The sequence below is a fragment of the Oryctolagus cuniculus genome, chromosome 6, assembly GCF_051225735.1.
Source record: "Oryctolagus cuniculus isolate XC-2025 breed Fujian yellow rabbit chromosome 6, ASM5122573v1, whole genome shotgun sequence".
NCBI classification, from domain to species: Eukaryota; Metazoa; Chordata; class Mammalia; order Lagomorpha; family Leporidae; genus Oryctolagus; species Oryctolagus cuniculus.
The window spans coordinates 117,070,054-117,084,097 of NC_142872.1; the positions used below are offsets into that span (position 1 = coordinate 117,070,054).

The 14,044-nt window shown below is 38.6% G+C and overlaps 1 long non-coding RNA gene across 2 annotated transcripts; it reads right to left on the minus strand.

The window, feature by feature from the left end:
• Window positions 1-8,213: 8,213 nt before the first annotated feature.
• LOC108176518 (uncharacterized) lies at window positions 8,214-13,889 on the minus strand. 2 transcript variants are annotated; one of them, XR_016235799.1, is made up of 3 exons: window positions 13,762-13,889; window positions 12,808-13,649; window positions 8,214-9,210 (listed from the first exon to the last, which is right to left on the minus strand). It is a non-coding gene; the product is annotated as an uncharacterized LOC108176518 (long non-coding RNA). The 2 variants fall into 2 exon arrangements; XR_001793173.4 differs by lacking the exon at window positions 8,214-9,210 and having other exon boundaries at window positions 12,217-13,649.
• Between the last annotated feature and the right edge of the window lie 155 nt (window positions 13,890-14,044).

Genomic DNA, 14,044 nt, shown 5'->3' on the forward strand with positions numbered 1-14,044 from the left:
AAAAAGTATTCAAAAGAACAAATGAAAAATGTAGTGGAAAGCCTTGACAACAGAATCAGTGAAGCAGAAGAAAGAATATCTAACTTAGACGACAAAGCACAGGAAATTATACAGTCAGACCAAAAACAAGAAGAGGAAATTAGAAAACTAAAATACACTGTTGGGAATCCACAGGATACTATCAAACAACCCAACATATGGGTTCTAGGAGGTATTGAAGGTGTGGGGAGCAACCCGGACTAGACTAAGTTACTGCTACTAAGTTCTATGCATCTGCTCTCCCACAATATGGCGCTGAGAAGGGAGAAGCAGCTTCTACACAGCTGCCTCCAGTTCAACCAATAAACAGCAGGACCTGCTCCTGATTGGAGGAGAGCAGCGTACTTGGCGTGTGGGCAGCCGAGTTAGGATTGGTGGAAGAGGACTATAAAGGAGGAGAGAGACAACATGCACCAGGAACATCTAAGGGGAACAATCTACCTGAAGGAACACCTGTGCAGCCCCCGAGAGAGCCGGCCGGCGGTGTGCCGCTCCCCCGCGGAAGTGGGGAATGTGGCAGGGGGAACTGCCCTTCCACGGAGGTGGAAGGGACAGTAGCCAACCCGGGAAGAACCAGCAGCAAACCCGGGGAGGGCCGAGCAGATGAAAGAACAGCGCAGGGTCCTGTGTCGTTCCTCCACGAAGACGGGGAGCGACAGAAGGCAGGGAAAGAGAGACAGGATTAGAAGGGTTTTTAGTGAAATAGTAACAGAAAACTTCTCTAATTTTGAGAAAGAAAGGGACATCCAAGTACAGAAAGCACATAGAACTCCTAATAGAAATGACCAGAAAAGATCTTCACCACAACAGATTGATATCAAACTCTCCACAGTAAAACATAAAGAGAAGATTCTAAAATGTGCACAAGAGAAATGCCAGGTTACTTTCAGAGGTTCTCCAATAAGACTAACAGTGAACTTCTCATCAGAAACCCTAGAAGCTAGGAAAGAAGGGCAAGATATAGTCCAAGTCTTAACAAAAAACCTGTCACTCCAGAATACTATACCTTGAAAAGCTCTCATTTATGAATGAAGGTGAAATGAAGACCTTCCATAACAAACAGAAATTGAAAGAATTTGTCACTACCTGTCAAGCCCTGCAAAATATGCTTAAGGATGTGCTGCACACAGAAACAAAGAAACATGATCATCACTACAAAATAAAGGAAGAAAATCTGCCACTAAAATTACAAAGGAATCCAAAGTAAAAAATAGGCATATTTTTGGAAAAATGGCAGAACAACGTCATTATTTATCAATTGTCACCTTGAATGTAAATGGCCTCAACTCTTCAGTTAAAAGATACAGACTGAATGGATTAAAAATCAAAACCCATATATTTTCTGCTACAAGAAACACATCTCACCAAAAAATATGCACACACACTGAAAGAGAAAGGATGGAAAAAGATCTTCCATGCTAACAGAAACCATAAAAAGAGCTGGTGTAGCCATCCTAATATCAGACAAAAAATAGACTTCAACAAAAATCATTAAAAGAGACAAATAAGGGCACTATGTAATGATTAAGGGATCAATACAACAGGAAGATGTCACTATTATAAATGTATATGCACCTCATTAGAGGGCACCTGGATATTTAAAAGAAATGTTAAGGGATATACAGGGATATTAAGCTGATCTTCTGTATATTAAGAGAATCGAAAATGAATCTTGATGTGAATGGAAGGGGAGAGGGAGTGGGAAAGGGGAAGGTTGCAGGTGGGAGGGACGGTATGGGGGGAAGCCATTGTAATCCATAAGTCGTACTTTAGAAATTTATATTCATTAAATAAAAGTTAAAAAAAGGGATATACAGGGAGACATAGACTCCCATACAATAATAATGGGGGACTTCAATACCACCCCACTTTCAGCAATGGACAGATCAACCAGACAGAATATCAGCAAGGAAACAACAGAATTAATTGACTCTAAAGACCAAATGGACCTAACAGACATCTACAGAATTTTTCATCCTACAGTTGCAGAATATACATTCTTCTTTCCAGTGCATGGAACTTTCTCTAGGATTGACAACATACTAGGCCATAAAGCAAATCACAGAAAATTCAAAAAATCAAAATAATACCATGCATCTTCTCTGATAACAGTGGAATGAAGTTGGACATCAGCAACTCAGGAGTCTCTAAGCATATGCAAACACATGGAGACTGAACAACATGTTCCTGAAAAACAGCGGACCTTGGAAGAAATCAAAAGAGAAATCAAAAAATTTCTGTAAACAAATGAAGATGACAACATAACATATCAGAACCTATGGGATACAGCAAAAGCAGTGTTAAGAGGAAAATTTACAATTGGTGCCTACATCAAGAAATTAGGCACCAAATAAATGAGCTATCAATGCATGTCAAGGCTCTAAAAAAAGGAAAAGCAAACCAAATGCGAAACTAATAGGAGAAAAGAAATAATTAAAATTAAAGAAAAAAAAATCAACAAAATTGAAAAAAATATAAAAGATAAGCTAAATGAAGAGCTGGATTTTATTATTATTTTTTTTTTTATTTGACAGATAGACAGTGAGAAAGAGAGAGACAGAGAGAAATGTCTTCCTTCCATTGGTTCATCCTCAAATGGCCGCTACGGCCAGTAATGCTCTAATCCGAAGCCAGGAGCCAGGTGCTTCCTCCTGGTCTCCCACGTGGGCACAGGGGCCCAAGCACTTGGGCCATCCTCCACTGCCCTCCTGGGCCAAAGCAGAGAGCTGGACTGGAAGAGGAGCAACCGGGACTAGAACCCGGCCCATATGGGATGCCAGTACCGCAGGTGGAGGATTAACCAAGTGAGCCACAGCACTGGCCCCAAGAGCTGGATTTTTGAAAAAAAAAAAAAAAAATTGACACACCATTGGCCCAACTAACCAAAAAAGGAGAGAGAAGACCCAAATCAATAAAATTAGAGATGAAAAAGAAATGTAACAAATCAATCAATTTAATACATCGCATTAACAACCTGAACAAAAAAAAAAATCACATGATTATCTCAATAGATGCAGAGAAAGCTTCTGATAAAATACAACACCCTTTCATGATGAAAACTCTAAGCAAATTGGGTATAGAAGAGACATTCTTCAAGCACAATCAAGGCAATTTATGACAAACCTATGGACAGTGTCCTTTTGAGTGGGGAAAAGCTGGAAGCATTCCCACTGAGATCTGGTACCAGACAGGGATACCCATTCTCACCATTGCTATTCAATATAGTCCTGGAAATTTTAGCCAGAACCATTAGGCAAGAAAGAGAAATCAAAGGGATACAAATTAGGAAGGAAGAAGTCAAACTATCCCTATTTGCAGACAACATGATTCTTTATTTAGGGAATCCAAAGAACTCCACGAAGAGACTATTAGAACTCGTAAAAGAGTTTGGGAAAGTAGCAGGATATAAAATCAATACACAAAAATCAACAGCCTTTGATTACACAGACAATGCCATGGTTGAGAAAGAACGTCTAAGATCAATTTCATTTAAAATAGCTACCAAAAAAATCAAATACCTTGGAATAAACTTAACAAAAGATGTCAAAGATCTCCATGATGAGAAAGAAATAGAAGATACAAAAAAAATAAAAAAAATCTTCTATGTTCATGGATTGGAAAAATTAATATCATCAAAATGTCCATTCTTCCAAGAACAATTTACAGATTCAAAGCAATACCAATGAAAATAGTCAAGACCTTCTTCTAAGATATAGAAAAAAAATGATGCTGAAATTCATATGGTAACTAAGAAGAACTCAAATGGCTAAAGCAATCTTACACAACAAAAACAAAGCCATAGCCATCATAATACCAGATTTCAAGATATACTACAAGGCAGTTATAATCAAAACAGCCTGGTCTGGTACAAAAACAGATGGATAAACCAATGGAACAGAATAGAAAACACCAGAAATCAATACAAGCATCTACAACCAACTTATATTTGACTAAAAAGCTAAAACCAATCCCTGGAGCAAGAACAGTCTTTTCAGCAAATGGTGCTGGGAAAACTGGGTTTCCACATGCAGAAGTATGAAGCAAGACCCCTACCTTACATCTTACACAGAAATCCATTCAACATGGATTAAAGATCTAAATCTACAGCCAGGCAACACTGAAATTATTAGAGAACACTGGGTAAACCTTGCAAGACTTTGGCACAAAGAGTTTTTGGAAAAGACCCCAGAGGCACAGGTAACCAAAGCCAAAATTGACAAATGGGATTACATCAAATTGAGAAGTTTCTGTACTGCAAAAGAAACACTCAGGAAGGTGAAGAGACAACTGACAGAATGTGAGAAATTATTTTAAAACTATGCAACTGATATAGTATTTTAACCAGAAGATACAATGAGATCAAGAAACCACACAACAACAAAACAAACAACTCAGTTAAGGCATGGGCCAAGGACTTAAACAGACATTTTTCAAAAAAGGAAATCCAAATGGCCAACAGACACATAAAAATTGTTCAGGATCTCTAGCTCTCAGGGAAATGCAAATCAAAACCACAGTGAGGTGTCACCTCACCCCAGTTAGAATGGCTTTCATAGAGAAATCCACAAACAACAAATGCTGGCCAGGATGTATGGTAAAAGGTACCCTAATCCACTATTGGTGGGAAAGTAAACTGGTAAAGCCACTATAAAAGACAGCATGGAGATACCTCAGAAACCTAAATATAGACCTCCCATATGACCTAGGCATCCAATCCTGGGAATTTACCCAAGGAAAATGAAATCAGTTAAGAAAACAGTTATCTGCACCCCCATGTTTATTGCAGCACAATTCACAATAAATAACAAATGAAATCAACCTAAATGCCCGACAACCAAAGAATGGATAAAGAAATTATGAGATATGTACACTATGGAATAGTACACAGTGGTAAAAAAAATGAAATCCAGTCATTTGCAACAAAATGGATGAATCTGGAAAATATCATACTTAGTGAAATAAGCCAGTCCCAAAGGGACAAATATTTTTTCAAAATCTTAAAAACACACACACACAGGGTAAAGATGATCTAACAAGATGCAAGACAAACCTAATTCCTTCCTAAAACTGAAAATATATTAGTAAATTCTGACTTGGAGTTTTGTTGTGTGGTACTATATATTTATTTTGATGTAAATACACATGTAGATACAAAGAGTGTGCTTTATTTTCTTAATTATGCTTTCTCCTATTTTTCTTGTCATGTGTGTCCTTGACCCACATTTATTTTCCTATCTTTGAAATCAATGGATATGAAAACAATTCACTTCAACTGCACTAAAAGAAAACCAACTGTGTGAGTTCCCTGTAAGCAGCAACTGAATTGGCCTCAGCGATGAGACAGAAGAGGACAGCAGGATGTAGGTAACTGCAGAAAACATGCCCCAAATGAACAACACCTTTACCAGATCTCAGGTTCAAAGAGAAGGTACAAGTTCTTTTCTTATGTGAAATTTTTTTCTGATTTTCAAAATGTTTGGGGGCTAATGGAAAAAAAAACACAACCAAATATACTTGTACATAGCAACACTGTTTTTTACTTTAAGATTTATTTATTATTTATTTTAAAGGCAGAGTTACAGAAAGGGAGAGGCAAAGAGCAAGAGAAGTCTTCCATCTGATGGTGCATTCCCCAGATGGTGGCAGCAGCCAGAGTTGGGCCAATCTGAAGCTAGGAGCTAGGAGCTTCTTCCAGGTCTCCCATGTGGGTGAGGGGGCCCAAAGACTTGGGCCATTCTTTATTGCTTTCCCAGGCCATAGCAGAGAGCTGGATCAGAAGTGCAGCAGCTGGGACTCGAACCAACACCCATTTGTATGCCAGCACTGCAGGTGGCAGCTTTACCTGCTACACCACAGCACTGGTACTAGCCACACTGTTTTGATAGGTCAAACAAATATTGGACCACAGTCAGTCCTGAAGATGTCTGTTTCCATTGTAGTGGATAGTTTTCATTTTCAACTGACAGCATCTTAGAGCACTAACACTTGGGGAATATTAGGAATAATGACTGTCTCTCCAGTTTCTTTCACAGTAAATGTACTTAATACATACGCAAGTAGACTGAATACAAAACCACCTACACTTGGTTACTAAGGTTCAAAAGTTAGTTATTTATGTGGAGAGAAAAATTGAACAATAATCATTTACATATTTTGTAACCACATGCTTAACAATTTCGAGCACTTTCTCTGAGCTAGGCACTATGTAAAAATTTTATAATAATCACCCCACCAATCTTTATGATTTTTCTTTGCATTAATACTAACATTGTTCCCTAGCTTGTCCAAGAAGTTAGTAAGATGCAGAGTTAGTAAGGGCAAGAGTTATAAAATAATGCAATTCTGATACCAGGGCCATCTGTTAAACATTAAATTATTATTCTACAAACTTGTATTGGAGAATAGCAAACTCATAAGAAAGAACAAGAATCAATAATTTGTTTTGGAAGCAGCCCTGGTTTTGCACCAGTTAGGTAACATACAAAATAGTTATAATGCAATATGAAACCTTTTGAAAATCCTGGCATTCTATAGAGAAAGTGTAGATTGATTAAAAACAAACAAACAAAGGCACCCAAAATGATATGAAGGACTCAATTTAAGGCCTCAAGGGAAATCAGTGAACAGATGCATGCTCAGAATCAATCATGAAAATGGCTATTATAGCTGCTTATTATTATTATTAGCAGTTTATTATTATTAGAGCCGCATTATTTTAGAAATTAGCCTGCTTGGTCCTAATAGCAGACTTTTTGGATGGGAGAAACATCAGGACATTAGTATTAGAAGCAGAACTAATCAAAGCAAAACTCTAGATAATTCTAATATTCAGCCAGATTACTATTTCTACCTTAGATTATCTGGTGATATTCAAGCCAGTCTCCTGAAGGTTCTGCAAAGGTGACTCCAGTACTCCAAAGAATTAGTAGGAATCCATGTGAATCATTCCCTCAGTCTCATTGGTTCATTTTTCTTTTTTTTTTTTTTTTTTTTTTTTGACAGGCAGGGTTAGACAGTGACAGAGAAAGCAAAACAGAGAGAGAAAGGTCTTCCTTCCCTCAGTTCACCCCCAAATGGCCACTATGGATGGTGCGCTGCGCCGATCCGAAGCCAGGAGCTGGGTGCTTCCTCCTGGTCTCCCAGGACTTGGGCCATCCTCCACTGCCTTCCCAGGCCACAGCAGAGAGCTGGACTGGAAGAGGAGCAACCAGGACAGAATCCAGCACCCCGACTGGGACTAGAACCCGGAGTACCGGCGATGCAGGCAGAGGATTAGCCAAGTGAACCACGGCGCCAGCCTCATTGGTTTATTTTTCAAAAAAAAATGTGTATCATATATTGGACTTCTGTATAGGATCTTATTTGTAAATTATTTTGTATTAAAAATAATTCAAAAAAGATGTTTTTAAATCTTTACATTCATTTTGATTTAAAATAGGAAGTCATGGTATAAAGAGGTGATTACAGAAACTTGATGACTTCAAGAATATACTGATGTAACATTCATCAGAGATCATGAAAATCCTTAAAAATGAGACTTTAGGCATTGGACACAGGAATGCTGCTGCAGTGCCACTTAGATCTTTATAAGTGTCCTAATCAATATTGTCATCTGAAATAACAGAAAAAAAAAGAGTTCATCTCAATATATCAATTAAGGTTGGGCATTTTTTCTAACTGATGGAAACAATTTGTAACCAGAATCCTACAAAAGAATGTAAGAAATGAAATATCTATGTCTTTGGAACTGTAAAAGAATTATAAAATGTATTTAAAAGTGAGGGGAGGGGAGAGAAACATCGACTGGCTTACTCCCCAAATCCCAATAGGCAGGGCTGGACCAGGTCACAGCCAGGAGCCTGGAAATCAATCCAGGTCTCCACGTGAGTGGCAGGGACCCAAGGACTTGAGCCATCACTTGCTGCCTTCCAGGGTAGGCATTAGCAGGAAGCTGGACTCAGAAGCAGAGTTAGGACAGGACCCATGCACTATAATATGGGATGGGGACATCCCAAGTAGCATCTCAACTGCTGTGCCAAATTCCTACCCCTCTGAAACCTCTTTCAATGCTAGGGAGAAGATGCTAGGGAGAGGGCAAGGGGAGGGGAGGGGAAGAGGGGGAAGGGATACTGAGTATGAATTTACTATAGTCACCACATCAGTTTCCACCACTTTGGTATTCTTTTTAATGCCAATAATTTTTTAGAGTTAGGAAAGGGAAAAATGCATACTTATTATAAAGGAAGAAGAGAAACAACTTAGGAAAAAGGATCTGGCAAAGGGCACAGAGGAAAAAAATGACAGATTTTAAAATGTAACTGAAAATACTTTAAGTATGTGAAAACAAAAATGAAGAGGCAGACTAGAAATTTAAGACAAAGAGAGAGAGTTCTATAAAATGTTCTCTGCATTCACTGGTATTCTATTGGTATAATGGTAGCCATTGGTTAAAAGCTTATCACAGGGACAAGTTCAGGTCTTTTAGTCTCCTAATAACCACTGAAAGCTGGTATGTTATGTCTGTGGAATATCGAGAACAAAATGTTAGTCAGTATCTCCACAACTGCATAATTTAAGGTATGTAAATAACTAAAATGTTCCTTTATCTACTTGATTCATTAAAATGTTTATTAAATGACTTCTATGTGCTAAGTACTACATTAAATAATGAAGACAGACTGAAAGATGAGGAAGACAGGTCCAGTTGGATTATGCTTCATTATATTCAAACGCATGAAATAGAAGACAAGTGCAGGTACAATAAAGCAAAATAGGATGTTTCTAATAAGAATAAATGGATTAATGGTGAATGACTGTAGATAAGGCTAGCACAGAATGACAGCAGATGAGATTCTTCCAGTGGTGAGATACTATTCCCAAGGCAAAAAGAGTCGGAGAATTCAAGGCATTAAAATCCAGAAAGGCTAAAGATTGAAAGATTATAGCATGTGTATGCATTGAATAGGGCCTTAGAGAATTCTGCACTGTAAGAAATACAGTGGGGTCAGTGCTGTGCGTAGTAGGCTAAGTCCTCACCTGTGGCACCAGCACCAGCATCCCACCTGGCTGCCAGTTCATTCCTGGCTGCTCCTATTCTGGTCCAGCTCTCTGGGCCATCTTCTACTTTGTTCCCCAGCCATAAGCAGAAAGCTGGGTTGGCGTAATCCAAACCTACAAGGTAGAGGAAGGAAAGCTCACTCTTCCTGAGCTGGGACATCTGTCTTCCCCTGTCCTCAGAGGTTCATTTCCGGGTTTTCAGGCATTTGGACTGGAACTGAATACCACTGGTTTTCCAGCTTGCAGATTATATATTGTGGGGCTTCTCAGCCTCCATAATTGTGTGAGCCAATTCCCATAGGTCCCTTATATGTCTGTTTAAATATTGGTTCTGTTTCTCTAGAAAATTCCAATATACTGTGAAACTTGGGAGAAAGATCTAATTGTCACAGAGATGCAGTAATTGAAGCCATGGGAGTTGAAGTTGGTAGAAAGTGTATAGAGTGAAAAATGGACATGGCATAGAGCACTAAGGGGCTCAGCAAATTTCAGAGAGATAAGATTAAGAACAGCAAACACAAGGGAGAAAAAGCAGGAGGAGGTGTGTCAAAGAAGACAGCCAGACAACATCCAATATAACAAGTTTGCATATAATATTTCAGTGTTTGTGGAAATGGAATTAAAACATAAGTTTATTTTGGTGCAAAAACTCTTGAAATCCGTACACACATCAGGACTTCAAAAAGTTTGTGTAAAATGTATATAATGAAAAGACTATGCATACATTTCAAAATGTTTTTTAAAAGATTTATTTATTTGAAAGGCAGAGTAAGAGAGAGAGAGGGAAAAACAGATATCCTCCATTTGCTGGGTCAGGCCAAAGCCAGGAGCCTTGTACTCCATCTGCATCTCCCACATGTGTAGCTGGCCCAAGGGCCTGGGCCATGTTCCACTGCTTTCCCAGGTAGCAGGGAAGTACAGCAGCCAGGATTGGAACTGGTGACCATATGGGATACCAGTGTTGCAAGTGGTAGCTTAACCCTCTGTGCCACAACCCCAGTCCTTCAAAATATTTTTGTACTAAAATAAACTCATCTTTTATTTTCATAATACATGTTTTACATGAGTTCTTTGGAAGACTCCCTCATGCACGTCTGTGTATGAGACTGGCTCTCACAATTGATAGAGACTGAGAAATCCCCAGATCTATAAACAGTAAGCCAGAGACTTGGGAAGGCCAACAGTGAGTTCCAGTCTGAAGGCCATCAGATTCCACAGCCAGAATGAACCAAACCAACGTTATTAGTTCAAGTACAAAAGCAGGAAAATGAAACAACAAAACAATGAAACAATTAAAAGGAAGTTAGGTAGGAGGAATTCCCCTTTTATCCTGGAGAGTTCCAATCTTTGTAAAACTTAATTTGTTTTTCAATTTTTGGTTGTTTATTTTCATTTTATTTGGAAGAGAGGGAGATTGCCTACATGAAACTTCAAAATGTACACCATGGTACATCAAATGCCTCTGAAAGTTTGTTTCTCATTGGGTTTTCATTGGGGCCAGTGTTGTGGTGTGGTAGGTAAAGCTGCCACTGCTGCTGTCAGCATCGCCTATGGTTGGTGGTTCCTGTCTGGGCTGCTCCATTTCCAACCCAGCTTCTGGCTAATGGCCTAGGAAAAACAGTGGAAGATGGCTCATGTGTTTGTGCCCCCTCCACCCATGTGGGAGACCCCGATGAAGTTCCTGGCTTTGGCCTGGCCCAACTCTGGCTGTTAAACAATCATCCAGAGGATATATCAGCTGAAGAAAGACATTGCTGTCTCTCACTTTCAAATAAATCAACCAATCTGTTTTTTTTTTTTTTTAATTGTCTTTTTTCCTCAGGGCCTTCCTTCTCTGTCTCCAATTTCTAATTCAGAGTATGGTTTATTATGTTCCATCACTTTTACCCAGACATGAAATCCAAAATGTCTCAAGTTCTCCAAAAAAAAATTCTATTCACATAAAACATAATAAAACAGAATATTACTGAAATTCCAGGGTAGAGATAGTTTATATCAACTATCTCATGACATGTAAAATAGAATGCCCTCATGATTGCACTTGCTAAATCATTACTACTTTTCTTTTTAACCCAAAGATTACTTAAGAGCATTAAAAATTCCAAGTATGGGGGGCCAGCACTGTGACTCAGCAGGTTAAAGCCCTGGTCTGAAATGCCGGCATCCCTTATGGTCGCCGGTTCTAGCCCCTGGCTGCTCCTCTGCCAATCCAGCTCTTTGCTATGGCCTGGGATAGCAGCAGAAGATGGCCCAAGTCCTTGAGCCCCTGCACCCACATGGGAGACCCAGAAGAAGCTCTTGGCTCCTGGCTTTGGATTGGCGTAGCTCCGGCCGTTGCAGCCATCTGGGGAGTAAACCAGTGGATGGAAGAACTCTCTCTCTGTCTCTACCTCTCTCTGTAACTCTTTCAAATAAATAAAATAAAATAAAATCTTAAAAAAAATTCCAAGTATGCATTTTTTTTTCCTGTGTCAAAACCTCTTAGTTTCGTTATATGGTCATTTGTGCTTTCTAGAACATTACTCAAGTATTCTTTGTAATCTAGCATACAATAACTTAGAATTTCTCCAGGCTAAATGAAAAAATGCAATTAAGGTAATGAAATAATCTACATTACACTCACACACTCTCTCTTCATTATTTAAGTACCCATTTAGCCTTCCATTTAACTATTAAATAAATGTTGAAGTTAGAGTTCAACAGTTTTTGCTGGGTGTTCTCTTCTTTGCAAGATATTCAATGAATTTTTAGTTCATAAAATGCAATTTTAAGTGTACAGTGTTAATGAAATCTATTGGTTTACATCAGTAAAACTATCACCCATGTCAAGCTGTGGAACATTTGTTTTAGATGGATGCCACATTTACCACATAATCTCCTTAATGTTATATCTTGAATTGTCACATGCTTGAATTAACACAAATGTTGCTCTCTATTTCTGTGGCTTAGTTCCCACAATCCTTACTTTTATTCATGGTTTTATACAATTTCAGTATGCATAGTTACTCTGACTTTTGACCCTACCTGATAATTGAGATATTTATAACCAGTTTATAACTTCTGTACCTCAATGTATTTTATACCAATTTAAATGCCACCTGCCATTTTCCTTTTCCTGTATTTTCTTGGTCTTTTACCATTTCTTCTTCAATCAAAAAGTTGCAGGGTATATGTATATTCTATTTTTGTCTAACACATTGATGTTATATTGACTTAGATGAACATTACATAAGGAAGTAGCTATTGTTTTTCCCCAAGCAAAATGTACACAGAACAAAATTTTACCCAACTCATCTCCAACTAGTTTTCTTTTTATACTTCCAATATAAACATGGACAAATTTGGTACCTCTCCCCTTTTATAAGAAAAAAATAACAGAACCTGCACTTTCTAACTCTGTCAGATTACTATTTAGAATGCCTTGACTATACCTGTCCTGTCCAGTGACAAAGCTCTTTCATTTTTATTAAGAACATGCATATCTTTATGTACAACACTACATCATAAAACAGTATGTATTTGTTCAATATATTGAACATTTGGCATGCTTTTTCAGTTTAAAATTCTATCAACTGAAATTTTTGACATAGTTCACAAGTCTATTTTTATATTTAGTTTTACAGCCCTAACATAACATAATTTATACTTAATGCTCTTTGATTAGTTTTAATGGTCACCATTACTCTTCTATAAAATTGCCTCTCTACTCACTTCAATTGCTGTTCGCTGTTGGTTGCAGTAAATCATTCAGCAAATTTTTGAGGGAAGGCTCTTGGTTGACATACTTTGTTAAGCCCTGCCTGAGAATGTCTTCCAATTCCCTTTGTACAGAAACAACAACTTAGCAGGGTATATAATTCTTGGCTCAAAATTATTTTCCCTTAAAACTCTGTAGATATTGTTCCATTGTTTTCTGGCATTTAGAGTTGCAAAAGGAAATTCTGAAGTCAGCCTGATTTTGTCCCTTTTTAGGTAACCTGCTTTCTCTGTCTGGATACTTGTAAAACTTTTTCTTTATCCTCAAGATTTAAAAGCGTTATTAGGATATGTCTGGGAGTCGCTTTATTTTTGTTAAATTTTAAAGGTATCCTGTGAGCTTTTTCCACTTGTAGCTCTAGTTGGTTTTTCAACTCTAGAAATTTTTTTTTTCAATTAGCTCGTTAATTATTGTTGCAGCGCCGTTTGCTTTGTCCTGTTTCAGGTACTCCTATTCCTCAAAGATTGCATTTCCTGGCCGGACCCTCTAGGCCTTTCTTCTGTTGTCTTATCTTGATGCCTCCTCCCCTTTGCTTTGCATTCCGTGAGGTCTTCTCTTGCTGTGACTTTACTGCAGTAATTCCATTTGATGGCCAATCCGGTTTGCACATCTGTTACCTCTTTCAACTCCCTGACATTACCTGTTTTACCACTGAACCTAAGTCATTAAGCTCCTGCACTATATTATACCCAATCCTTTCAATATCTTCTATTTCCACCACTTCATCCATTTCGAGAGAAGACACTTTGTCGATTACTTGGCTCTGTTCCTTTCTTCTGAATGGCAGTTTTTTGACCTTGAAAATAATAAACAGAACTTAGTTCCCTGTACCTTGATTAATGCAACCCAATGATGTCTACTGATAATTACCCACGATTAAAAAAAAATGTTTTACGTTCCTTTCTTACCTTTTCAATAGCTGTCCTTACCGATGGGGGCCAAAAGCAAAGATTAAAGGTCACTTAGCACCACACAAAATAAACTACCAAAATGATTTCCTCGACGTCATCTCTGCGCGCCTCACGCCAGAGCCAATAGCCTAGCGCGTAGCTTGATTGCAGCAGGGCGCCCAGCGCTTCATTCAATCACCAGGCTGCAAACTCCAGCCACACCTCCGTGCGCCCTCACGCTCCTCCCCTGCCACTCCTCCCCTCAGCGCCGCGCCACGGTCGTGCGCACGCGCAGAATTCC